The sequence below is a fragment of the Syngnathoides biaculeatus genome, chromosome 14 (assembly GCF_019802595.1).
Source record: "Syngnathoides biaculeatus isolate LvHL_M chromosome 14, ASM1980259v1, whole genome shotgun sequence".
Taxonomy (NCBI): domain Eukaryota; kingdom Metazoa; phylum Chordata; class Actinopteri; order Syngnathiformes; family Syngnathidae; genus Syngnathoides; species Syngnathoides biaculeatus.
The window spans coordinates 22,950,522-22,977,691 of NC_084653.1; the positions used below are offsets into that span (position 1 = coordinate 22,950,522).

General features: G+C 44.4%; 1 protein-coding gene and 1 long non-coding RNA gene across 3 annotated transcripts in view; both read left to right on the forward strand.

Moving 5' to 3' along the window:
• The first annotated feature begins 6,834 nt into the window (after positions 1 to 6,834).
• Positions 6,835 to 17,691, forward strand: LOC133512366 (uncharacterized). The gene is made up of 3 exons (XR_009798177.1): positions 6,835 to 6,970; positions 17,389 to 17,486; positions 17,552 to 17,691. It is a non-coding gene; the product is annotated as an uncharacterized LOC133512366 (long non-coding RNA).
• An 8,125-nt stretch (positions 17,692 to 25,816) lies between these two features.
• LOC133511827 (glypican-6-like) overlaps positions 25,817 to 27,170 on the forward strand; it is a 103,828-nt gene continuing 102,474 nt past the window's right edge. For both annotated transcript variants that reach the window (XM_061840795.1, XM_061840796.1), the window contains exon 1: positions 25,817 to 26,166. The gene's annotated coding sequence lies outside the window, so the exon portion shown is untranslated. The remainder of the gene's footprint in view (positions 26,167 to 27,170) is intronic.

Sequence of the window (27,170 nt, forward strand, 5' to 3'; positions counted from 1 at the left end):
CATGGGCGGAATGAAGGTGCTCAGGGGAGGGCTAACTTCCTCCCCGGATGTCGAAGCTCAGCTCGTGACCCACCGCCGGCGGCAGGGGAGGCCTTTAGCCTAGCTTCAGCGTCCGGGGCCTAACGCCCTCCGCCACCTGGAAGCTCGGCTAAAGGCCCGCCGCCGGAGCTTGCTCATCAGACTCCACGTCATTCCCATCCGAAGGACCATCCCGGAGCTCCCGGGGGCCTTTGTTTACGCACCTCCGTCGCACTTAGTCCTCCGAGTAGTCAGACTCCGCGTCATTCCGCCCGAAGAACCATTTGAATATTCAACATTAAAAACAGCCACAGGTTCAAATCTGTATGGAAGTATTACTCCGTTTTCCCGATCAACTGATACTGCTATTTCTTCATCGGATGAGGATAAATATGAGAAATCGGCGCTGGGCATAAATGCTGTCTCGTGTAATCGAGCCTTCGGTACACGTCACATCCGCGCACGTAGGTCACGTGACTCGCGGAAATGGCACCGCCATTGAAAATTCGTAATTGTCAATAAAAATCTTCTCAAACCACTATTTAATGAGAGAGGATTTAACATCACATTGTCAAGATAAGAATACATATTACATGACTTATTGGATACATTGTTATGAATTCCCCTTTAAATAACTTTGCAGGTTTCTTAGTGTTGGAATCGGTACATTTCTTCATATTTGTTGGTTCTGAATTGAAACGCACTTTCTACCCGAAGATGAAACTTTCGAATTGAATAATCCTCCTTGGTGTATTGTATATAAGAGCATTTGTACGGAGCGTTGCCGGGGGGGAAGTGGTTGATTTATGCTAATGACGGGAGTCGGACTCCAGCAGTGGCCTCCAGTGGGAGGGAGCCGCCCTGCCCTTCATTGACGAGCACATGCTCAAACCTGGAGTCGCTCTCGCGCTCCTCTTACTACCATTCACAAACACACGGCCCAGCGTCATAGTAGGAGCACATGGCCGGACTTGGCTTCTTTTCACCCCCCCCCCCACCCCTTCTTTATGTGGCGTCACACCCCCCCCCCCTCTTTCGTCACTTTTCCAGCTTTTTCTTTTTATCACAGAAGAGTGTGAGTAAAACGGTAAGTGTTCAAGGGATGTTTTTTTTTTTTTTTTGCTTCTTCCTCCCTTCTCCACCCCACCCCTCATGTAAGCTAGTAGTGTGTGTTCACACGCGTGTCGTTACGTGATGAAACCTGTTGTTAGCCTTGTTCTCGCGCAAACAAAGTCAAATGATGTCGAAACGGCACGTTGTTTTACTTTAAATGGACCAAAGTGCGCTTTATTGGCCACTTTCCACGTTTTGGGGAAGGAGCGGTTGTGTGTGCGCGGCGCATGGTTTCCTCTCCTCCATGGGTGAGGGAGATTTGAAAAGCATGTGTTGCTTTTTTTTCCGCTTTTGCTCCTCCGCTCGCTATCGACCGTCCTGGCGCGTCTTTCCCCCCCTCCCTCTCACCTCCGCGCTTTATTTTGCCGAATTTTGCTTCTCGCCTAAAGCAGTAGTTAGGCGACGCGTTGGGTGGGAGGAAATTCGACTGAGTTTGTCCACGGGATACTTAAAAACGTGGCCGCGGAAACAAAAGCGGCAGCACATGGGGAGGTTGAAGCAGGCCGCGCGCAAGCTACATAGTTAGCCGGCTAGCAGCTAATAATGCTAACGGACAAACAAAACACCGTTGAATTAGTTCGCCGTTTGTCTAAACCACCATTTGGACACACGCGTGTAAACTCCCCACGCCACTCGGGCTAACACGCGACAAACACTTTTTTTTAAAATAAGTGCAGCGTGCTCACTACTAAGTTATCAGATATAATTCGAACTGTGTGATTGAAGGGGGGGGGGCTAGCTGGGTAACTAAGCTAATTCCGTGCGTCTTTTGAATAGTCTTCCTTGTTGTAGTCGCTCACTTTACCACTCATGTTTCATTAACTCAAAACTAAATGCAACGCGTTATTTTATTAATATATTTAAAAGTGTTTTGGGCTAGCACGTTTCCCCCCCATATCCGTAGCTTGGCTTGGAGTCGAGAGTGCAGGCGGTTGAAGACTCTTTCCACACAACCCCAACATAAGGTTTGGGGGTAACGCCAGTTTTTTTATTTTATTTTTTTTTTTGAGGGGGGGGGTGTGCAAGTCGTGCACTTATTCGCGTTGTTGACTTGCGCACCCAGCCGATGGATGCATGTCGCTCCCCAATGCGGACTCGTGGGCGCCATGTTAGTGCATGGGGGAGGGGTGCAAAGCAAAATGTTCTCCCACCCGCCTGTCTTCTCTTGTCAGTTTATCGCTTGAATTTGATTTGAGGTTCTGGATGGCCCAAACCCCACCAGAAGGCAGTTTGAGAGAACCTGCAAGACTTTGTCCAAGTACTGAATAATTTTAAAACAATTACATGCCTTTAAGTTTAAGGGCCTCTGGTCGAATAATGGTTTTTGCCCAGAAATAAGTTTATATTGCACTAAAAACTTAATTTGTTGTCAGTTATTGTTGTCAGTGGGTTACAAATAGGAGTTGGGCAGATTAGTAGTCTTGAGAAAAATGATTTGTAATTAAAAAAAAAAAAAAAGCTCCCAGGAAAAGAAACAAGCAAGTCTTAGGGTGGAAGCAAGGCAGAAAATAGGCTTTTAATTCCACTTTCCCCACCTTTGCTCATCTTTTTTTTTAATGACTTTTTCTGTTTCGATCCAACCTATTTTTGTGACTCTAGCTGCTTTTGACAATTTAATTAACCTCAGTGGTTGAATGATGTATCCAGCTTGAGTGAATGAAGAAAAAGCTAGTCTGGGTGAGACAAAGGTCATAAAAAAAAAAAGATATACCAGCATATCAAGTGCGTTTAAGGAAGAAGTGTTTCAGCAAAAAAAAGGCTAGAAGTAAGAAAGCAAGAACAAAGGATGTTCTGTAAATATTAGCAAATGAATGACGTTTGAAAGGTGGACCTACTTTTCGTGGACTGTGTACAGAACTTAACACTTTGAGGGGAATTTATGGCCTAATATCCATATAACCAGTGCAAATGCATTATTAGAAATAAGATTTCTTAGTGGGAGAAGTTAGACTTGAGTCAAATTTCGAGCCAAATATTACACAAGTTTCATGAATAAGCCAGGGCACTTGAGTTGCACAATTTGGTAAATATTCAGAGTAAGACATATTTTTAGTAACTATTTTTTTTCTTTCCACTTTTAGGTAGATTTGCAAAAGCTGTGCGCATAATTTATATATTTGTTAATAATTGTCTGGGTTATGAATTAATCCATCTTGAAGCAAAATGACTTGCACTTCTTGGATCTGTCAGCTGCTGTCGATAAAGAAGTACGTGACAACTCTGGCCTAAATTCACAGTGGCATAGTTTATCTGCAGCATCAGTCAGACGTTCAGAGGTTCCGTAATCGTGTGAAGTATCTACCTTGTTCTCCAAACAGTCTCTTTTATACACATCAAAAATTAACTGCATTATGAAAAAAAGGTTTTCCATTCTTAGCATTTATTTTGTTTATACCACCGAATGTAAGCAGTAGAGAAGTTATTTTCCGTACAATTTTATTATTGAAAAACATTTTTCAGGTTAACTAACGTGTGGAGGAAAGTCACCAATTGCGTTAAGTCTGTTGCATACTGTCAAGCTTAGAAAATGCCTACATTTAAAAAAAAAAAAAATCATTTAAGAAAAGTTGATTAAAAAAAAACTAATTTCACTTGGTATATTCTTTGCGGGGGAAATTGACTTTTTTTTCCTCACGATCACAATACAATTATTAAGACTGAAATGTAGCCTTTTAATTTTTTTTTTATTGCAAACAGTTATTATGGCTCTTTTTTTTTTTTGGGCGGCTGCTCATTTGAAGATACTACAATATATTTGAATAAAGGCCAACAGCTGGACAGCTCTAACTCCAAAGCGTTTCCAATATTTAGTCATACAGGCATACCACGTTACACCGGCTAAAATCGCTGTATGGACTCTGCCAAAGTTCCTTTTGCTGCTTCACATGCAGAATTATCTTGCATTGTTTAAAATAAACTCCCATCATCCGACTCTGGTCTATATTTAAAACTTTGACTCTCTCTAATCGGCCATTGTGGCGTGGCGGGGGATTAATAATTACCATTTTTTTAGCGGGGGGGGTGATGCGACCATCTTAATTTTGTGTACTTGTGATTCCCATGCCAGTCTACCGTAGGGTAACACTGCCCTGAGAAGTTGTCATAATACAGGCGACGTTTTAGGCCTAATTTAATGCCGTGTTATTGAGATGGTAAACAAGTTGAAACTGAATTAACTGGAGCCGAGTAGCGCGCTCCCATTTTGACAAGACTCAACTCAGCAAGTTTCACGCGATTGTCGAAATTTTAGGCCAATTAATCAATAGCACACTTTCATTTCAAATTTCCAGACTAACTTGCGCTGCAGCCTTAATCGCGTTTTGAAAATTAACAACGTTGTACGACCTGAAAGGCTGTGGATCCTTCTCCCCCGAGAACTGGTTTATAGATGCAATCTCGAGTTGTCAGTAAACAAACAAAAAAGGATGGCGACACACACTTGACTCTTTTCCTTGTTTCTGCTTTCAGGTCGTGGAACGCACCCGGAACCCCGAACCCCCGCCGCCCCCTCCTCCCGGAAATCTTTTAAGGCCATTTTAGTGCCAAAGTGCTTACAGTGCAGGTAGTTTTATGAGATCTACTGCAGTGGAGGCACTTTCTTCACTATCGTGGCACGCAGAAAGAAAACATTTCTTCAGATTGACGAGAGAATCCCTTTCTATCTACGCTGGGAGTGTGACGTCAATTATTCTTTTGCTGAGTTTCACGTTTTAGTTTCCTTCTCTCCAACCATCGGACAAGCAAGGCCTCCTCTGGTGCTTGTGCTAAGGTGCATCTAGTGCAGATAGTGAAGTCGATGTGCACCTACTGCCCTAAGTGCCCCTTCTGGCATAAGGAGCCCTGACCCGCTCCGGGTTCCGCGTCCGCTTTTGTGTAAACCCCAGCGGCGGTGCTCTGTTAGCTTTGCGTGGTTGCGCTGCAAGAAGAACCGAGTTGTGCAAATCTATGCAAAGCTGACGGCGTCCCGCGTTCACGTCCGACTTTTGACTTTTTTTCCGTGGCCGCCATTCGAGGAGCTGTAAGTTTCAGCGGTGTTAAAGTGCTTATAGTGCAGGTAGTGTCACGACAAATCTACTGCAGTGTGAGCACTTCAACTACTTCTAGATGCCTTTCCAGCAAGGAAGAAACGAAAGGAATCCCCGCCCGCGCGCACCAACGTGACTTCCTGGTTAGTTTTGCTGGTTTGCTGTCAGCTTTTCACTGCGGGTGCTGTGCAAATCCATGCAAAACTGACCGCGGAGTCAAACCGCAATCGCGGCGAGAGTCGAGCCCGGTCTGAGCAGGTTGGGAGAGGTGGCAATGCTCTGGCTGTGCGCGGTATTGCACTTGTCCCGGCCTGTTGACGACACTGGGAGTGCTCCATCTGAGGAACGGCTCAGCGACGTGTTGTTTCTGTGGCTGGATGATGCGCGCAATTTGACCAACGAAGCGAACAGGAAGCTCATATATTTGCTTGTTGACATTTAAATTGAAATAAATGTACAGTGCTCATTGACCGCCCATTGCCTCATTTGTGCATTTTTTTTCCCCCTTTCTACTAATTTTTAGACATCTGTGAAACACTAAAATAAAAAACGTAAACCCTGACACCCTTTGCTGTATAAGATAAAATTGATTTAACCCATTCATGGGCGAGGTGGCAATTTTTTTTGCCTTATAGAGATAAAAGTCTCCTAACAGGCCACAATCAAGGAAAACTTCTTTTTCATCTATGGTTGTTATATAACTTAACTAATTTATAATCTCCCAAAAATCTTAACTGCTAACTTTGACCGATGAGTTATCCTCTCTTGATACCAAATTATGGCTTCAGATTAAAACACATTTTGATATATTGAAGGAAATAATGGGTGAAAATCATGAGGTCCCAAAAATGGGACGCTGCCCACGAATGGGTTAAATCTTCTGAAATGCATTTTTTTATTTTCATTTTTTTAATGCTATGAAAAACTGGGTGACAGTAATTCTAAAATGTATCAAATGTGAAAATAGTAATCTCATTCTTTTGCTTTTTCGGGGGGGGTTGGTAAAAGTTAAAAACAAATATTACACTTGACTGGCCTCAGAAGATGACATCACTCAAATATTTTGTGTACATAGTATTACAAAGTATACAATGTGAACACGTTGGCCTAGTTTGTCTGTTTGCGTGGTCTGAAGATCACAGGTTGTTTTTGTGGCGGAAAAAAAATAGTACAGCCTATAATCCTTTGTATAAAATACATAATTATGCTGGGATGTATGCTTTATGCACAGAAATATGTGCATATTTATAGGATTTCCTTGGTCACTGGGCCTGCTGTACAGTCTAACCTACTTACAAGCAGAGCTTGTACAGTACATGAAATACTTTTGTCATTGCAGTATAATTTTTAGTACAAGTACAGTTCATGAAATGAGGTATGTGGCTATGAAAGGGAAAACGGCACAGATGTCGCTATTGTAAAATAGTGTCATCTATACTGTGTATGTTCTGTGCAAATTGAATGAATCCATAAATTTGCAGCCTTACTTAATGCAGGAATCAGTACCACAAAATGTTTCAACGTAATGAATCATAATTGGTAGGGCATGCATGAGAAAGTGGTAAATAATGAGAACGCTGTCTTCACTGTTCTTGCAATTGTAGTTATGCAGTTGTCCAGCAGAGAGAAGCATTTGTACACAATGCTGTGCAACATGCAATTAAATCCAGCCTGTAGCTGCTTCCGGTCAATGTGAATAAAAACTGCATCGTGTCTTCATCAGAATCACTCAGTCATCATGAAAATTTAACAAACTAATAAAAAAAAAAAAAAATTGAAGGCTGAGTATTTTCATCATGGGATGTACGAAGTGGGTAAGTCATGTCGGCGTGTACCACACGCTGCGGCTCTGCTCAATCAAGTTTGTCATTGGAGGTTATTTTTTTATTTTATCTATTCAGGACTTAAACCATTGAATAATTTGTAGACGGGGAGCAGAACTTTAATATCAAATTTTAAGTTCACTGGGAGTTAGTGTGAAGACTTGCGAAATGGAGAAGGAAATGGAGTAATGTGCTCTGGGCAATTTGTTCTGGTCAGGACCCGAACTGCAGGATTCTGAATGAGCTGCAGCCGTTTAATGCACTTTTTGAGGAGTCCAATCAGAAAACCATTACAACGGTCAAGTGGACCTGTGATAAAAAAAGCATTGTTGAGTTTCTCCTGATGTGCTTGGCGCATCATTATTTAGTCTTCAACGGGGTGCTGAAATGATGGATCGTTGCAGAATAAATATTTTGATTTCGTTTCAAAATGGGCGGCATGGTGGATAAAATGGTAAACCGCTGGCCTAACGGTTCTGAGGTCCTGGGTTCAATCCCAGACCCGCCTGTGTGGAGGTTGCATGTTCTCCCCGCGCCTGCGTGGGTTTGTCTCCGGGCAGTCCGGTTTCCTCCCACATCCCCAAAACATGCAACATTAATTGGACACTCTAAATTGCCCATAGGTGTGATTGTGAGTGCAGCTGTTTGTCTCAATGTGCCCTGCGATTGGCTGGCAACCAGTTCAGGGCGTCCCGTGCCTCATGCCCGTTGACAGCTCGGATATGCTCCAGCACTTCCCGCGACCCTCGTGAGGATAAGCGGCAGAGAAAATGGATGGATGGATGGATGTTAAAAATCATGGTACACGTAGCCTCTTTAAAAGATATTTTCTACTCTTAATGGCTCGGCTGGTAAAGTGTTGGCCTCACAGTTCTGAGGTCCCGGTTTCAATCCTGGACCCACCTGTGTTTTCTCTGGGCACTCCGGTTTCCTCCCACAACCCAAAAACATGCAATATTAATTAGACACTCTAAATTGGTCATAGGTGTGATTGTGAGTGCGACTGTTTGTCTCAATTTGCCCTTCGATTGGCTGACAACCAGTTCAGGGCGTACCCCACCTCCTGCCCATTGACAACTGGAATTGGCTCCAGCACTCCCCGCGACCTTGGTGAGGATAAGCGGCAAAGAAAATGGATCGATGCGTTATTTTTCAACTATCAGAAGAATGAACGGCATATTTTTCCCAAATTGTCTGCTGTCACTCAACTGTAGTTTGTTGAGTGACACAAAAGTAAGTAGTCGTGAGGATAAGCGGCAAAGAAAATGGATGGATGTTTCAAAATGTTCATCACATATGTGTTGTTGGACGTTTTCAAGGTTGACAAAATCACTGCTGTTCTGGTGAAACATTTAATAGATAAAATGCAATTCTACATAGCAATTAATATGAAGTTAAATGCTCAATCTCATCTTTTTGAGGGGGGGGGGGTCAAAGGCCGTGACCTTACGCTGACCGATTCAGTACGCAAATGTACAGATTCCCCAGAGCAAATGTATATGTAGTACTGTATAAGTTTGAGACAATATGACACAATTCAGAAATGGTGTAATATTTACCCTAAATGAGTGATATTTCGAAATATGGAGATTCTGTACTCTGTCAGTCGTCCTCCCGGCCGTCGAGCGCACGTTTTCGACGAACCAGAGTGAGAGATGCTCACTGCGGTGTACACCTTTCATTATCAGGTCCTCTTCCCTTTGACAGTCAAGATAAATGCGACGCGTCCGGGGAAGGACACCGACTCAAAAGGACGCCTTTCCGCCTGTCACCTCGAGCTGATTGCCGCAGCCTCTGTTTATCCCGCCGTCTTTGTCGACGTTTTCGCCTTTATCGGATGCTAAGAACGCGTTTTGGTTACGAGGTTGTCAGCCACGTTTCATTTTGGGGGATTTCGAGCAGGTGTGACTTTTGCAACCCGGCAAGAAGCTTGATTTTGGACAAAATTAAAGGAGATATACAATTATAGATATAAATCATTCCCAAGTCTCTTAATAGCATGTTTGCGACATACTTTTATATAAATAGCCTTAAAAAAAAATGAATTGCACCCTTTACACTCCCGATTTCTGCCGCGCTCTGATTTCAATAATGCGACGACCTCGGGTGGGTCTTCTACTTGCGGGAGTAGAGACTAACATTTTTCAAGGGAAAATCAATCAATCTTAGGTAAACTGAAGTGATCAGTTCCCATCTGGTGTAAACCTGTGAACCATATTTTACTGGAACAGTTATGATTGTTGTTACACGTTTATGAAAGCAACAGCTTGAGGAAAAACAAGCTCTGATCAGGAGAGAGAACAAGCAGCTACGATGCAGCCTGCAGTAGTTTTTTTTTCCCAGTTGTACTGGACGCCAAATGAAATTTCACTCCAATTTATGTGGGAAATTTTATTTGGGGCGGCACGTAAGGTTTTGGCCTAACAGTTCTGAGGTACAAGGTTCGATCCCAGCCCCCGCTTTGTGTGGAGTTTGGATGTTCTCCCCGTGCCTGCGTGGGTTTTCTCCGGGCACTCCGGTTTCCTCCCACATTCCAAAAAACATGAAACATTAATTGGACACTCTAAATTGCCCCTAGGTGTGAATGTGAGTGCGGCTGTTTGTCTCGATGTGCCCTTTGATTGGCTTGGAACCAGTTCAGGGTGTCCCCTGCCTCCTGCCCGTTGACAGCTGGGATAGGCTCCAGCACTCCCCGTGACTCTCATGAGGATAAGCGGAAAAGAAAATGGATGGAGGGATGGGTAAATTGCCCCTCGGTGTGATTCTGAGTGGGGCTATTTGTCTTTATGTGCCCTGCGATTGGCTGGCGACCAGTTCAGGGTGTACCCCGCCTCCTGCCCGTTGACTGCTGGGATAGGCCCCAGCACTCACCGTGACTCTTGTGAGGATAAGCGGCAAAGAAAATGGATGGAGGGATGGACGTTTTGCTTTGGAGTGGCATAGTGGCCCAGCTGTAAAGTCTTGCCTCACAGTTCTGAGGTCCAGGGTCCAATCCTGGCCACCTCCTATGTGGAGTTTGCTTGTTCTCCCTATTCCTGCGTGAGCCGGGAGAGGCTCCAGCACTCCTGCGACCCTTGTGAGGACAAGCGGCTAAGAAAATGGATGGATGGATAGATGGCTTTTTATCTGGTCTGGGCTTCGAACCGGATTCTGATCGGGATCGAAGAGTCCATATCAACCATGGAACTGGACTGTTGTGATCGTCTGAGAAGACATTTTGCCTCTCATTCGAGTAGGCTTCATCGGTTCACGCCCCCTGCCCCATCCCTTTAGCTCTGTATCGTCCATCCAATCATCCATCCATCCATTTTCTTTGGCGCTTATCCTCACAAGGGTCACAGGAGTGCTGGAGCCTATCCCAATCGCAACGGGCAGGAGGCGGGGTACACCCTGAACTGGTCGCCAGCCAATCGCAGGCCAAATGGAGACAAACAGCCGCACTCACAATCACACCTTGGGGCAATTTAGAGTGTCCAATTAATGTTGCATGTTTTTGGGATGTGGGAGGAAACCGGAGTACCCGGACAAAACCCACGCAGGCACGGGGGAGAACATGCAAACTCCACACAGGCGGGTCCGGGATTGAACCCGGGACCCCAGAACTGCGAGGCCAACGCTTTACCAGCTGAGTCACTGTGCCCCCGCTCCGTATCGTGTTCTTTGTTTTTTGTCCATGTTTCCATCACAAAAAAAATGAGAAAAAAATCAAAACACTTGAGAATGAGTCACTTTTGTCTCCAAAAGTTAAATATGAACACTCCTGATAGTGCTTTAGTATTGATTTAATTACTGTTCATTTCAGTGTTGGAGACGAGGCTGTCGGGCCCTCGAGGGACTTATCGAGCTAATTGAATATTTCGAGGGGACCTTGCACGCGCGTCAATGTTGCCGCGTCTCGGCGGGGGCGATGTCCACAAACTCAAAAAGCGAAGAAGTAAATAAGAGCGGCGTGTCAGCCGTCCTGCTGAGGCGGCACTTCGGCCGCCCGTCCTGTCCGCGACAGAGGTCGCGCTCCATCAGGTGACCCCTGCCACTTATCCCGCTCCATCCCCGACCGCCGCGTGAACCGCGGTTTTAAGCATGCGCGCGGCGCGCCGCCTCCCTTCCATCATTTATGCTAATGCGCCTTTGAATTGGGCCGCGGAAAACAATTAGTTTTTCCCGGCGCGGGTCGCTGAGGAGTTTTCATTCTGCCCGGACGTTTTGCTGACTGCTCGGCTTGTCGGGTGAGATGTGAATCCGAGTAAATTTGCGCTCGCGCTTTGTGTGCCTTTGCGCGCGGCAATTAAAATGTCAGGACTTTTCATTGTGATTTATTTGCAATATTAATTAGCTTTGATTCCCCGTTAGATTTGCATCACCGGCCGCGTGTGATGAAAACTCAAATGCTTGCCAAGTCAACATCGTCCGTTTGTCCAATAAACAGCACCCTGTCTGATTATGAAAGCGGTTCAATAAATCTCATATCGCACGGGGGGTCAAATACGAGTCACGGGGGCGAGATCGAGGTCGCCACCTCGTTTTATGTAGCCTGACAAAGCACATCATGTATAGTTTATTTTTTCTTGAACAAATCTGTTCCATTACTGCAAATTCATCTATCCATTCATTTCCTTAGCCGCTTATCCTCACGAGGGTCGCAGGGAGTGATGGAGCCTACCCCAGCTTTCAACGGGGAGGAGGCAGGGTACACCCTGAACTGGTCGCCAGACAATCGCAGACCACATGGAGACAAACAGCCACATGGGCAATTTGGAGCGTCCAATTAATGTTGCATGTTTTTGGGATGTGGGAGGAACACACAGGCGGGGCCGGGATCGAATCCGGGTCCTCAGAATTATGAGGCTAACGCTTTACCATCTGATCCATCGTGCTGCTTATTGCAAATTGATGTACAATTTTGCGCAAATCTTTTGTTGTTCTTACAAAATCCAAACTCTTTTTCTAGAGTTCTTGTTTCAAAAATAGTTGTCAATTTTTCATGTATATACATATTCACGTGATTATGATTCTCTGACCTTACCTAACCTGTAAATTCTCGCCATTTTCTGTGACCAAAAGTCAGCGCGGCAACAAAATATGCATCCTTATGTATGGATTTCCTCAGGGATGGACCGTCTTCAAATATATTCGTTTTGCTCAGCTTGGGGATCTGAGTTATGAGATTTTTGCATTTCAAGGAAAATCATCACGGAGCAAGGTGACCTCGCGTTAAGAACTTCTGCCTCGCAGTCAAATTGAAGAAATTGTTTTGCTTATTTTCTCGGGATATTCCGGCTCCCTCCAAAAACCTGCACGTTATGTTAATTGAAAACAATAAATTGCACACGAGTGTCAATGTAGAAACTGGATCAATGGATTCATGCAAACTATTTTTTTTTTAAGAGAGCGTTTCTAACTTGGTATAGAATATTTAATAGTAAAAATTGAGAATTTATAGGTAGACTATTTTTGTGATATTTTTCACCTATCAGAAGAATGAACGGTGTGTTTTCCCAAGTTGTCACTCAAGTGTAGTATATTGAGAGAATTGTGACACAAAAGTAATGCTATTTAATACATACAGTATCTTTATATATGTTCTTTTTTTTTACTGAGCTGCACTACTGTAAGGCACAGGTGTCAAACTCAAGGCCCGGGGGCCAGATCCGGCCCACCACGTGATTTTATGTGGCCCGCGAAGGTTAATCATGTGTGCCAACTTCCATGATCCTTGTTAATATCTGCACAAAAATTTTAAATCATCATATCATAAATGATAACATTGAGATATTGCAAGCATTTTTTGGCTGACCAAACATCAACAATAGTTGATTTCTGATTCCAAAACTAGTTCATAACTTTCATGTGAGCGGCACGGTGGGTCAGCTGGTAAAGCGCCGGGTTCACAGTTGTGAGGTCCCGGGTTCAATCCCGGAACCCCCTGTGTGGAGTTTGCGTGTTCCCCCCGTGCCTACGTGGGTTTTCTCCAGGCACTCTGTTTTCCTCCCGCATCCCAAAAACATGCAACATTAATTGGACACTCTAAATTGTCCCTAGGTGTGATTATGATTGCGACTGTTTCTCTCTATGTGCCTTGCGATTGGCTGGCACACATCTAAATTGCCCCGAGGTGTGGTTGTGAGTGCAGCTGTTTGTCTTGATGTGCCCTGTGATTGGCTGGCGACCAGTTCAGGGTGTACTCCGCCTCCTGCCTGCAGACAGCTTGGATAGGCTCCAGCACTCCCTGTGACCCTTGTTAGGATAAGCGGCTAAGAAGATGGATGGATGGATGGATGGATGGATGGATAATTATACACTATAAATTACCCCTAGATGTGATTGTCAGTGCACCTGTTTGTCTCGATGTGCCCTGCGATTGGCTGGCAACCAGTTCAGGGTGTAACCCGCCTCCTGCCCATCGACGGCTGTGATAGGCCCCAGCACTCCCCGTGACCCTCGTGAGGATAAGCGGCACAGAAAATGGATGGATGGATTATTTTTCACCTATCAAAAGAATGAACGGCGTATTTTTCCCAAATTGTCTGTAGTCACTCAAATGTAATAATGCTGAGTGACACAAAAGTAATACAATTTTATACATACAGTATCTTTATATACATATATTATTTTGTTTACTGAGTCGCAGTACTGTAAGACATTAGAAATATGATTTAATCAGACCTAATCCTCAGAAAGTGTTGCTATTTCAAAATCAGCCGATTCCATCCGCTCAGTTAGCACGTACTACTACTCGCCACGCCGGGATTTGGGTTACTAGTTCAATCTCTCACCTCTCCGTACTATCATCATTCATCATCATTTTTTTACTTCAGCGTAGCCCGCCACGCCATCTGCTCACATACAGAATGTAGCGAAGGGACCTCCTTAAAATCAAATCCCGGCCAGTCAAAAATGAATACTGAAATATAATCCGAGTGTAACATCCGTATATATGTATTTATGGATGCTAAAAGAGCGTTAGACATTAGAAGCAGGTGTGTCGGCACCCTTTCAGAAAGAGACGGGAAATATTTAATTTCACACTTGATCGCTGGACAGTCATTCCAGAGACGAAACCTTTTATGGATCAGTCATTAAAAAGTACATTTTTCCTTCAATGTTTCATTTCTTTTTTTAAACGGCATTCTCATGGGTCATTTGTCTGAAGAATAAAGCCGCAGTTTAGGCGCGGGATAAAAACATATCTCACAGTAGATTATCCGTACGCCGACGTCAATGTTGAAAGTAGACGCATGTGCGGCTGCACACTCGTGTTCAATAATCTAAGCAATCAATGAAAATATTATTTCGCGGTTGCCGCTGTCACCATCCTGAACGGACATGAGGAGGCAGCTGCCCTCGCTAATGGAAATCTACCTGAACGCGCTGCAACATATGATCAGATAATAACTCACCAGTCGTCCCATTTGGCTCATTATTCAGTCATCATTTTTGTACGGCTTGTTCCGTCCGAGTAGTGCCAACGTAAACAATTGTACGTTTAATATCACGAGTCAGCTCCTGTTGAGTATGGCAGTACTTGCCTTGTTTGTCAGAACAATTTGAATTCCACTGCATGCATCATCTTTCATGAAAAATTGATAGATTTGGACATAGAAGAAAGAAGAAAGCCTATGACAGAGTACCAAGAGAGGGACTGCGGTACTGCATGCGGAAGTCTGGGGTGGCGGAGAAATATGTTAGAATAGTACAGGACATGTATGTGGGCAGCAGAACAGGGGTGAGATGTGCGTAGGTATGTCAGAAGTATTTAATGTGGAGATAGGACTGCATCAGGGATCCGCCCTGAGCCCCTTCCTGTTTGCAGTAATAATGGATGGGCTGACAGATGAGTTTAGACTGGAATTCCCTTGGACCATGATGTTCGCAGATGATATTGTCATATGCAGTGAAAGCAGGGAGCAGGTGGAGAACCAATTAGAAAGATGGAGGCACGCACTGGAAAGGAGAGGAACGAAGATTAGCTAAAGTAAAACAGAATATTTGTGTGAATGTGTCCTGGTCCTCCCAGTCCAGCCCTGGCTGGGCAGGTCCCAGCACACCGGCGCTGATTAGTAGTCGCACGCCTGCGCCTCATCCTCGTTGATTAACCCCTGTATTTATAGGACCCAGGGGACGACTGGTCTTCGCCAGATCGTCGTAACTCATGCCCCATTCCTGCACTCCCGTATAGTTGATTGTGAACCCTGGAGTACCGACCTTCGCCTGTCCTCTGACCGAACCCGTAAGCTTGACGTATTTGATACTCCTGCATTCTCTGATCGATATCCCGTATACCGACCCCTGCCTGCCTGCAGACCTGCTCTCTACGCCCAACGTCCTGACTACCGCTGCTCCACTTGACACTCTGCCTGATCCCCGACTAAACACTTTTTCCCAAACTGCCACTGCGTCTCCGGAGTCCTGCATTTGGGTCCTCCTCCGTTTCGATGGGTCGTGACAGAATGAGAGGGGTGGAGGGGGAAGAATGAGGCGACAGGGAGAAGAGATGGCGAGCGTTGACAACTTCAAATACTTGGGGTCAACAATCCAGAGCAATGGTGAGGGTAGTAAGGAAGTGAAGAAATAGGTCCAAGCAGCGTGGAACAGTTGGCAGAAGGTGTCTGGTGTTCTATGTGACAGAAGAGTCTCCGCTAGGATGAAGGGCCATGTTTATAAAACAGTTGAGAGGGCGGGCATGAAGTACGGATTAGAGACGGTGGCACTGAAGAGACAACAGGAAGTAGAAATGAAGATGTTGAGGCTCTCGCTCGGAGTGAGCAGGTTGGATAGGATTAGAAACGAGCTCATTAGAGGGACAGCCGAAGTTGGATGTTTTGGAGACATGGTTCGAGAGAGCAGACTTCGATGGTTTGAACATGTTCAGAGGCGAGAGAGTGAGGAAATTGGTAGGAGGATGGTAATGATGGAGCTACCAGGGAAGACGCACGAGATAGGCTTAGATGGAAAAAAATTACGGACTGTGCCAACCCCGAATGGGACAAGGCGAAAGGAAAAGAATAATAAGGACATAGACCGCTATTGCACAAATCTTTTCGTGATTTATAATCACTCTCCTGCAAAATGACCCAAAAAATGGAGTTAGCCCACTCCGGTTCTCATCGGTGCAAATGAGGCACAGTGTGTATTCGGGTGTTACATGAGAATAGCATATCTCCCTCTCTTAATGGATTTGGAGCAGATGAATGGGGATTAAATTCTTACAATCTCGTGTTTGGATCTGCAGAGGCCACACCAGGCAAACCACTGAGGGGAATCTTTTTTTTTTTTTTTTTTTTTTTTTTGTGCTCCAGCAGTGTTAAACGGTATAAAAAATCCACAATGTACCATCTGCGCTTTTGCTGTCGCTTATGCACCAGGCATGGGTTACTTTGGGGGGGGGAGGGGGGTGGGCACAAAACAGGAAGTGGTTTGTATTGCCACAAACACTGCAAATATTTTGTGAATGACAGATGGAGAATCAAGCCAAAGCCATCACAGAAATCCCTCCAAAGTGTAAATTGTTTTTTTTTTGCGGTCTCACATTTGATGGAACGCTTCTATAATAACAAGGAGGAGGCCATTCTTTCATATTTATTTACAGAAGAAGCAAAACATTCCGCCCCCCCCCCCCTCCTCAGCTTTTGGGTTTCTGAATGGGATGAGATCATCTGTGAAGGAGCATCAGGGTCAAAGCAGAAAAAAAAAAAAAACAATGGTACAGTTACAAGTTAAGGAGATTTTTTTTTTACCCAAGAAAAAAATAAAATATAACATTACAAAAATTAAGTGATTTTTTTTTATTAGGTATAAGATCCCATGAGAGAATTTTTTTGTGTGAAACCTATATCTAACAGGAAAAGACACAAATGTATTTATCTTTTATATATAATACTTTTCTTGTAAAATGCAGATTTGAAAATGAATTATTTCTCTAAATATCTACAATTTGGTCTCATTTCGTAAAGATTTTTAATTTGCGATTTGATATAGAAAATGACTATGAGGAAGGTCTTTGTGTTGTGCATGGAAAATGTACATATGGGTTCATAAATTCCGCTATCCAGTTGCATAATATTTTCTTTCTCCAAATGCAGTGGTACCTCGTTTTCCGAACGTCTCGTTTTTCGAACAAATCGGTTTTCGAACGAAAATTTCGGGATTCTTTTGCTTCGGTTTTCGAACAAAAATCGGTACTCGAACGCCCCTAACAAAACCCGGAAATAACATAACTCGCGGTTGATTCGGTTTTCGGACAAATCGGTTCCCGAACCGCCTTCCGGAACCGATTGTGGTCGAGAACCGAGGCACCACTGATTAACTTTTCCAACACTTCCCGACTTCAAATGAGAATTCTTGCATTTATTTAATTTCACCTCTCATCTTTTGCAATAGCAATTAATAACAACACCGTAACCTGATTTCAGGGAAAGCTTCCTTGCACGCAAAAACAGTTTTTCAAAGGATCTTCCAGCGCCAGTCAAATGCTGTTTGAAGTCTGCTCGACTGGAATATAAAGTCACAGGTGATACGCTCTGCATAAGAGATATGACAGCGATCGCGGATTAATGTTGGTGTTATTTTTGGAAGGGGCCATTTTCAGCTGCGGCGCTTAGCGTGTGCGGTCTCCCTCCAAAGCCGCCGACCGACTCGATGAACTCACCCGGGCAGGTTTGCCCCCACGTCTCCCCGGAAATCGCGACTGCGCACACATGAAGGAGACACTCTGAATCCCGCATGGGGTGACACGCTCTCATTTTGCGCGATATGAAATGTTTGATGTGGAGTTCTGTGGGAAATAAAACCTTTCTCGACAGGTGCAGTGACGACACATCTGGGGAAGCGATCGGAGAGGAGAAAAAGATTCATTTGCGAGTAAATGGAAGCCGATGATGGGCTATCGCATTCCCAACCGATTTGTCGAGCGGAATTAAAAGACTTTCCCATCATGAGACAACACGAGGTGCTGATTTTATATAGTGGAAGCTCGAGATTTTAAATGCTTTATGCTTTGCATTACATCTCAAATCAGCGTTGGGCTTTTAAAAAAAAATTGAATGGGGACGCAGCAGCAGTGATGTGTTTACAACCCCACAGTAGCAAATAAATCTCGTCATTTGTCAATATTGAATTATTGAAATACGCCCCACTGTGCAGTCGGCAAACTCGAGCAAAGACCTCCACAAACAAGTCCCTGAAATATACGATGTCTTCTTTGCCACGGGTTTTTACTCGCACGGTTACACTAAGTGGTCTTTGGTAACTACAACATTGATAAATGCGTGTGAATATTCTCATTTATCCCGCTCAGTGTGGGCACTGAATTGATTGCAACTGGACCTTTTCGGGTTCTCTCGGTAAAACGATTAGCTTCGCATACTTTAAGAAGTTTGTGCTGAAAGACGAGCGCTAGTCCGAGGGGATGGTGACAGTTCAAAGGGTTAATCATCCAAGGCACGGGTCGCCAAAATGAAGTCCGCGGCCACCAGGCAGCTGTGAGACAAAGCAACATGTCTGTGGTTGGCTCTGGGCGCTAGCTGGATATGGCAGATGATAACTGCTTGCTTATGTCGGTGGCTAGAAAGGAGTCCTCAGGATTGTATCCCTTTGTACGGAAGTTATTATTAAAATTGTACATCTTTCATTAGCATTAATTGGACACGTGCCCTGCGATTCCCTGGCAACCAGTTCAGGGTGTACCCCGCCTCCTGCCCGTTGACAGCTAGGATAGGCTCCAGCACTCCCTGTGACCCTTGTGAGGATAAGCAGCTAAGAAAATGGATGGATGGATACTTGGAGACTCTAAATTGCCCCTAGGTGTGGTTGTGGGTGCGGCTCTTTGTCTTGATGTGCCCTGCGATTGGTTGGAAACCAGTTCAGGGTGTACCCTGCCTCCTGCCCGTTGACAGGTGGGATAGATTCCAGAACTCCCCGTGACCGTCATGAGGATAAGCAGCTAAGAGAATGGATAGATGAATAATTGGACACTCTAAATTGCCCCTAGGTGTGATTGTGAGTGCGGGTGTTTGTTTTGATGTGCCCTGCAATTGGTGGGAAACCAGTTCAGGGTGTACCCTGCCTCCTGCCCGTTGACAGGTGGGATAGATACCAGAACTCCCCGTGACCGTCATGAGGATAAGCAGCTAAGAGAATGGATAGATGAATAATTGGACACTCTAAATTGCCCCTAGGTGTGATTGTGAGTGCGGTTGTTTGTCTTGATGTGCCCTGCAATTGGTGGGAAACCAGTTCAGGGTGTACCCCGCCTCCTGCCCGTTGACAGCTGGGATAGGCTCCAGCACTCCCTGTGACCCTTGTGAGTATAAGCAGTTAAGAAAATGGATGGATGAATCTTTCATTGTTTTTAAAGTGCTTCTCCTGTCTCTTGTCTACTTGCAGGGTTAAAATTGTCCCCAAAAATATCAGGTAGAGACATGAAATCGGACGGTGGCAGCAAAGTGGAGACTGTGGAGCATAATCCGCCATTGCGGTTTCAGGCAGCCATCCGTCAGCGTTTGATGCTTCGACCCCACTTGTGCGAACATGGCATCTGACACGCCTCCAGGCAATGTCAAATAAGACAGCGTAGGCGAAACCCCGACGCCGCGCGCACGCCGTCGCACACGCGCTTGCCGCTAAAGATGTAACATTTGTCAGGAAACAAACCGAGATTTCCTCCCAGCGATAAGCCTCTGTTCCAAAGCGTTTTCGTAAATGCTGCAAGGCACCTGTGTGCTGAGTGGGCTCCAGTCTCAGAGGTGTCGACAGCAATATGATCTTTGAGTGCCCTCTTTGTCCTATATTTAACAAACACCATTTCTTATACTGAACAAAAATCAAAACTTTTGGTTTTGCCCCAATTTTTCACGAGTTCAACTGAAAGATCCAAGACTTTTTAAATGTACACAAAAGGCCAATTTGTCTCAAATTTTCTGTCACAACTGTGGTTGTGAGCACGTTTCCTTTGCCGACATCCTGTACTTTTGTAGGTTTTTTACTCACGTGTATCTGATTCCTATTTGGGATTGCCCTGAATCGGCATCTACAGTACGACAGTGTGTTCCAGTCCCTGCCCACATCACCGTCGTTGGAGAGGAGTGGACCGGCCGCAATCAACAATCTGATAAACTCGACGCGGAGGAGATGTGTTGCACTGCCTGAGACAAATCTTCGGCCCTGACATCAGATACTGACTGTAGATTTGGATACGGTAGATGCATAAATATGATATGAAAGAAAGGTCTTCTGAGTACACGGAGATTGTCTTGCGTGTTTGAGTTTAGCTCTTGAACAATGTTTTGTTACCCTCAACCAAAAAAAAAACCCAGAATAGTTGCATGGATATTTTTGTCTCGTTCATATCATACATGTTATATCGTACATATATATCATATATCGTACATAACGGTTAAAAAGATGCATGACAGATGACAACTGAGCGTATTAGACTCTACTCAGTAATGTGAACTTCTCACAGTGGTGCTATTAATAGTCATCCATCCTTTCTCTCGTCTCCCGTCAGGTCCTGAAGCCGCCGTTGTTGTTAGCATCTTGTGCTTCATGTTCGCGCAGTCCAAACTTTTGTTCGTTGTTCTTTCTGATTTATTTATTTTTTTTTGTCTCCATCTTTGCTGGGAATTTTTGTTTTTTGTTCGTGCCGACTTTCTACCAACTTCACTGAAACGTTGAAATGTTTTTCTAGCGTTGTTTATCCCAGCTTTGATGTGATTTTGCACGACTCCTGATATAGACTGTTGTGTTTGTCGCGTTGCAGTGATTATTATTTGGACCTTGTCCTTTAGCATCCCTGTTGATAAAATTGATAAATTTACTGTTACTTATTTATTAGGGGGTAGACTGAGAATGGCGTTTTTGTGTCTTTTTCTGCATCTTTGTCCTAATCAAACAATATAAATACATTTCATTATCATGACTTTAATGCAGCCTATTGAATGAAATCTATTTTTTTCAATGTAAAAACATGAGATCAAGTTGAAACTTATATTCTACCCTTACACTTTTTTTTTTAAAGCATTTTGCAGGATGTTGGATGCGTGTGCCTTTTTATGCTAGAAGAGTTTTGCGGTGCAACAGGAGCGTTTGAAATGCTCCCTCTGCGGTTTTTTTTATATTTTGGATGCTTATTGAAAATGCAACCTTGACAAAAAAAAAAACGATTTGAGGTTGAGGGAGACGGAACAGACACGGGGAGAAGAGGGACGCAAACCGCAGCACGATAGTTGTGGAATTATCAATGGTGTTTATTTTGGGGTGGCTGTGTGCATAAACCTCACATTGATTGCCGGTTTAACACATTTTGTTCAGCAAAGTATGTACACCAAGGTCCCCCCATTTTGCAAAGGAAATAATTTCAAATTCACCATTTTATTCTATCCATGACATTCCGTCACTAAAAGTAACTTGGATAAAAATTGATAAAATAATCCTATTTCAGTTGAACCTTTTATATATGGTGTCTTAACCATTGTACATTTATTAAAAATGATAGCGGTATCTTTAAAGCCTAAGTGTCATCCCTATAAACTTTCTAAAATAGATATTGAAATGAAAAATACATATAACATTATTCACTTCAATGTCTATATGAAAAAATAAATATGAGCGGAGAGCGCGTCATCCATGCGCAAAGTTGGAGAAGTGTCATTCGACATCCAAGAGGTCACCATATTGGCTGCATTTCCTGCCAGTTTTGTCACCCCGAACATTCGCTATTGAAAACACGCTGTGGCCCCTACTGTGGGACACAAAAGGTCTTTTCGAAGAAGAGAACATCTCACAATCGAGTGAAGGGACCAAAGCAATATTACCCTATCGTTCCGAGCCATATTTAGATGATATGCGGATCACTTCTAACTAACAACAGACTCCCGGGGACAGGATGCTCGTCCGCGAGGCACGGCTTCGGCGGCGGCTCATCCGCCCACCTACTGTGGGACGCGGAGGCTCTTTTCAATCTCACATCTCACAATCGAGTCAAGTGGCCGGGGTAATAATACCCAACTGTTTCGAGCCATATTTAGATGATATGCGGATCACGGCCAAACCGCATGTGGCCAAACCACTTCCCCGTCCGATCCACCTCCGCGCGGCATAGATGAGCCACCCCGGCCGAAGCCGTGATCGGCGGACACGGCGCCGACGGGCACATCGGCACATTTAACACTTCTGATTTAAGGACACGGATCTTTTGTTACGTTCTGAAAGGATTACGTCCTACGCCCCCCCAACCATTTTTTTTTTTAGTAGGTCTATACACACCTACCTGTCATTTGGAACCCACGAAGCTCTCGTCCTTTGCACCCGTGCAATCCATTTTTCACGACGAACCGGGTCTCTTGGAAATGTATGAAGGGTAAATCCATCCTCCCGAGTGTTCGAGCAATATCCAGCAATGCAACGAGCCGGCTTTTTGGCTAACTCGAAGGAACAACGAGCTACCTTCCCGCAGGTAACACTATTAGAAACATACGAGTCCGCTGAAGTGCGCTACTCCCTCCAACGTCACTTCCTGCTTCTTGCGGAAAGCAAATCCCTCGAGAGGATTTTCATGGCGGGAGTGACAAAAAGCCATCATGTTTTGTAGTGAAAAAATGGATGGCTCCATACCGGCTGCCGTTTATTCATTAATAACATACTAAAAATCATGCATTTCATGACAGTGGCCCTTTAAAAATGCTGTTGGTATAGAGTAGCTCTGGAAAAAAAAAAAAACTTACATTAGATACTCATCTAACACATTGGTTAAGTCGCACTTGCAATGCTGTATGACATAATGCCAATACTATACACTGTGTATATTAAATAAATGTATAATATATGAAGGTTACTCTTGTAAATACATATCCATGCAATTCCCATTGTTCCCCCGGCGTGTAAAGGAACGCAGTAATAAACATGTTTGTTCGGAAACCTTGCCCCGTGGTTGTACTCCATCAACATCAAGACCTTGATGCAACGATGTTGGTCAAAGGCGCATTTATTATTCCGTGCAGTCCCGCTGAGCTTTGCCCCCCCCCCCCCCAGCAACGCCGCCTAATGCAACATAATGAGCGGCTGGTACACGCTCTTGAACGCATCACCATCCTCACTGCTGATCTATCAAGCCATCACCAATGAATGGGTGCATGTTTTTTTTTAGTTTTTTACCCTCCCTCCAAATGTCAGGCGAGTATTCAAAAGATGTTTGCTGATTAATTATGGAATGTCAATTGCCACGAGCTTTTGGAGGGTTGGACAAAAAACAAATGCCACTCGGACAACAATAACGTGGCTAAAATGAGGCTTGGGTAATTGTGCGGGCAAACGTTAGGAAATGAACAGATGATCAATTAGCTGCAGGGCGAGATCGTTTACTTTTCTTAATCACGCACTCATCTGGCTTCGGCCATGTACTGTATCAGAGGCAACATTTCTATCGAAGCGAATTTATTCATAATTTATCAGCCACGTTCCGCCTTTTTTCCAGCCGGATTGATCAGGATGGATTTTCTCAAGGTTGGCCTCCTCCGGCTTTTTACCTCATTACATAAACATGCTCGCTAGCTTCATTGAAATCTTTCGAAGTTTCGCGTTCGTGGACCTCTTATGGGAGGGACCGCCTTCCAAGGAGCCTCCTCGTAGGAGTAAAAGGAAATTAAACATGGACAACATGACATAGTTTTATTTTTTCAACTTAACGTAATTCCCAGCCTGCCGCAAGTACCCACATTGAAACACGAGATCTTTACAAAAAAAGACGGTAAACAGAGTTTAACGCTAGTGCCGCCGCGCTAACGCTAACGCTAATGCTAACGCCAGCACCGTGCTAACGCTAGCGACGCACTAACAAACGCATTAAAAAAAAAAACATACTGGTAAAAATCACTGAGACTTGGCAGTGACACGTTAGCGCAGCGCTTACAGTTCCGGACCAGTAAAAGTCACTTCCACGGCACATATATTCCACCAGTCTCACTCTTACCTTTTCCGCTCGAGTGACCCTTGCGGCCGTTAGAAAAAATGCTCAAATTAGCCGCATCACGGCATAAAAAGCAGGGTTGAAAGCGTGTGAAAAAAAGTCACGGCTTATAGGCCGGAAATTATGGTATATATTCTTGCCCTGATCGACGGAAACAAATGCAATTAAAACTCATCAAATATGTTCAATGTTCACGGTGGCTCAGCTGGTAAAGCATTGGCCTCACAGTTCTGAGGTCCCGGGTACAAAACCGGATCAACCCGTGTGGAGTTTGCATGTTCTCCCGATGCCTGTGTGGGTTTCCTCCGGGCACTCCGGTTTCCTCCCACATTCCAAAAACATGCAACATTAATTGGACACTCTAAATTGCCCCTAGGTGTGATTGTAAGTGATGCTGTTTGTCTCGATGTGCCTTGCGATTGGCTGGCAACCAGTTCAGGGTGTACTCCGCCTCCTGCCCATTGACAGCTGGGATAGGTTCCAGCACTCCCCGTGACCCTCGTGAGGATAAGCGGCAAAGAAAATAGATAGATGGATGTTCAATGTTTTCACAACATTACTAGCTTCATAAAAAAGGAAAGAAAGAAAAAAATCCCTGTAATAGGTGAAATATGTGAGGTGAATTCAATGAATCCTGCAAATTCTTCTTCTACGTCTTTGCAGGAATATTTTTAGAGTGGAAAAAGGAACTATTTTTAATAAAAGGTAAAGAAAAAGTCAAGATTAATTGGCGATTCTAAATTGCCCGTAGGCGTGACTGTGTGTGGGAACGGTTGTCTCTTTATATGTGCCCTGTGATTGGCTGGCAACTAGTTCCGGGCCTCCTGCCCAAAGGTATTTTTGGCTTCAGCACTCCCAAGACCCTCGTGAGGATAAGCGTCTAAGATAATGGATGGATGGAAAAAGTCAAGCACATTCGTGGAGCTAGTCTTTTACCTGCTCACTGAGCTGAATTCTTATGACTTTTTGATTTGCTGACATCAATTTCACTTTTGGAGTCATTATCTGGCAAAATTAAGGAGAGAAAAAAAAAATCAAAGATATTCCATACGCATCGGTATACACACGTACCTAATGAAGTGCTCTGAACTGTCAACCCCTCCAACATGTCTGTAGCCCCTCCTCCCCTGCTTAAAGTGACTTTGTGTTTAAAAATAAATGAATAAAGCGAAGCCCCGAGGATTGACTGTGTCCCGTCGCACAGGTCCAGGGACCTCCTTAATTTCCCTCAAAGCCAAAATGCAGATAATGGCGCGCTTCAGAGAGGCAGCCCAATTCCCCGTAGTTTCCCTCATCCGGAATATATTCCATTTCAAATATCAAACTGCTGGCATCAAAAAGGGGGAAAGAGCCTTTGAATGAACCAAAATTGCATATGAGGGGAAACATAAGGAAACCTCGATAACACTTGCGAAGTCCGTACGCTCTGACTTTGTATATTTTAGGGTGTGAAATACTTTTCTTTGTCTTCTAAAGAGTTGCTTATAACAATGTTTTATTGTAAGTCATCGATAGCCAGGAATACATCGAATTATATCAGTCCTGGGATTGCAATAGTTCTATATTCTATCTATAGTGTGACATCATAATGGTGTATTGTATATTGTTAATTCAAAGGGAACAAATTATTGGACACTGACTTTTTAATTGTATGCATTGTAATTGTATGTATCATGTATTTGTAAAGTAGAGTATAACAAAAACGGTGGCATGAGCAAGCTGGACCACGGCCGAGATGGGCGTGGCCTGGCAACCGCTCTGGGCGGTCTCATCACTGACGCCTGTCAATGGTCACAGCTGGTTTGTGTGAGGCACTGTGATGAGACCAAGTATTTAAGTTGGAGTTTTGGCGCCGGCATTGGTGTTAGTGAGTTGCATTCACTGACAGAAGGAATCTCCACCACTAAAAATAGTGTAGTGTAGTGTAGTGTAGTGTAGTGTAGTGTTCAGCGATCCTTGTCCCAGTGTTTCTGTGCCACCACAGTTTAGTCCTGTCTTAGTTTATGTTTTATAGTCAAGTCCTAGTTCATAGTTTGTCTTCTCGTCATCAGACCTCGCTGCATGTCTTTTGGATCCCGTCTGGCCTAGCGTTTCTGTACCTCTGCCTTCTCGGACTGCTTGCACCTTGTATGGCCCTGTTCCTTGAATAAACCACGCGTAACATCATCCCCTCGTCTCGGAGTCCTGCGTTTGGGTCCAGCTTCACATCCGAGCTTTGTGACACACGGTATGTACTTTGTTCTCGACTCATGAAAATGAAATGCGGCAGCACGGTGGCTCAGCTGGAAAGCGTTGGCCTCACAGTTCTGAGGACCTGGGTTCAATCCCGGCCCTCGCTGTGTGGAGTTTACATGTTCTCCCACAACCCAAAAACATGCAACATTAATTGGACACTGTAAATTGCCAAAAGGTGTGCTTGTGAGTGTGGCTGTTTGTCTCGATGTGCCCTGCGATTGGCTGGCGACCAGTTCAGGGTGTACCCCGCCTCCTGCCCGTTGACAGCTGGGATAGGCTCCATCACTTCCGTGACCCTTGTGAGGATAGGTGGCCGAGAAAATGGATGGAAAATGAAATGGAAATAAAACAGACCTGAATTTTGACCAATGTTTTTCAGTCGATTGTTTTTTCCCTTACTCCTATATATACCGTAATTCCCAACTTACAGAGCACACCTGGTTACCTGTACAAGCCTCACCGAGTTGTAAAGGAAATATCATTTGGTACATATAAACGCCGCAGCTGTGTAAAAGCCGCAAGTGCCCACGTTGAAACCCACATTGAAGTACAAGATATTTACAAAGAAAGATGGTACACGGAGTTTAACGCTAGTGTGGGGCTAGCGGCGTGCTAACGCTAGTGCTGCTAGCGCTAACGCTAACAGGGCCGGTTAAAATAAAACTTACCGGTAAATATCACTGAGACAAACCAGTAACACAGCAGCAACACGCTAGCGCAGCGCTAAGAGGCCCGGTAAAAGTCACTTCCTCGGCACATATAGTCCACTGGTGTCATTCTTCCATTTTCTGCTCGAGTGCCCCCCCTTGCGGCCATTATAAAAAACAAATTAGCCACATCACCACATGAAAGGGTGTGTGTGGGGGGGGGGAGTCACGGCTTGTAGGCCGGAAATTACCGTAGACTTTTGAGTTTTCTGTGTTGCAGTGATTTGTTTTTGTTTGCACTTTGCCTTTGGAGGCACACGTACTTCGGAATAAAATCTAATTTCGATCA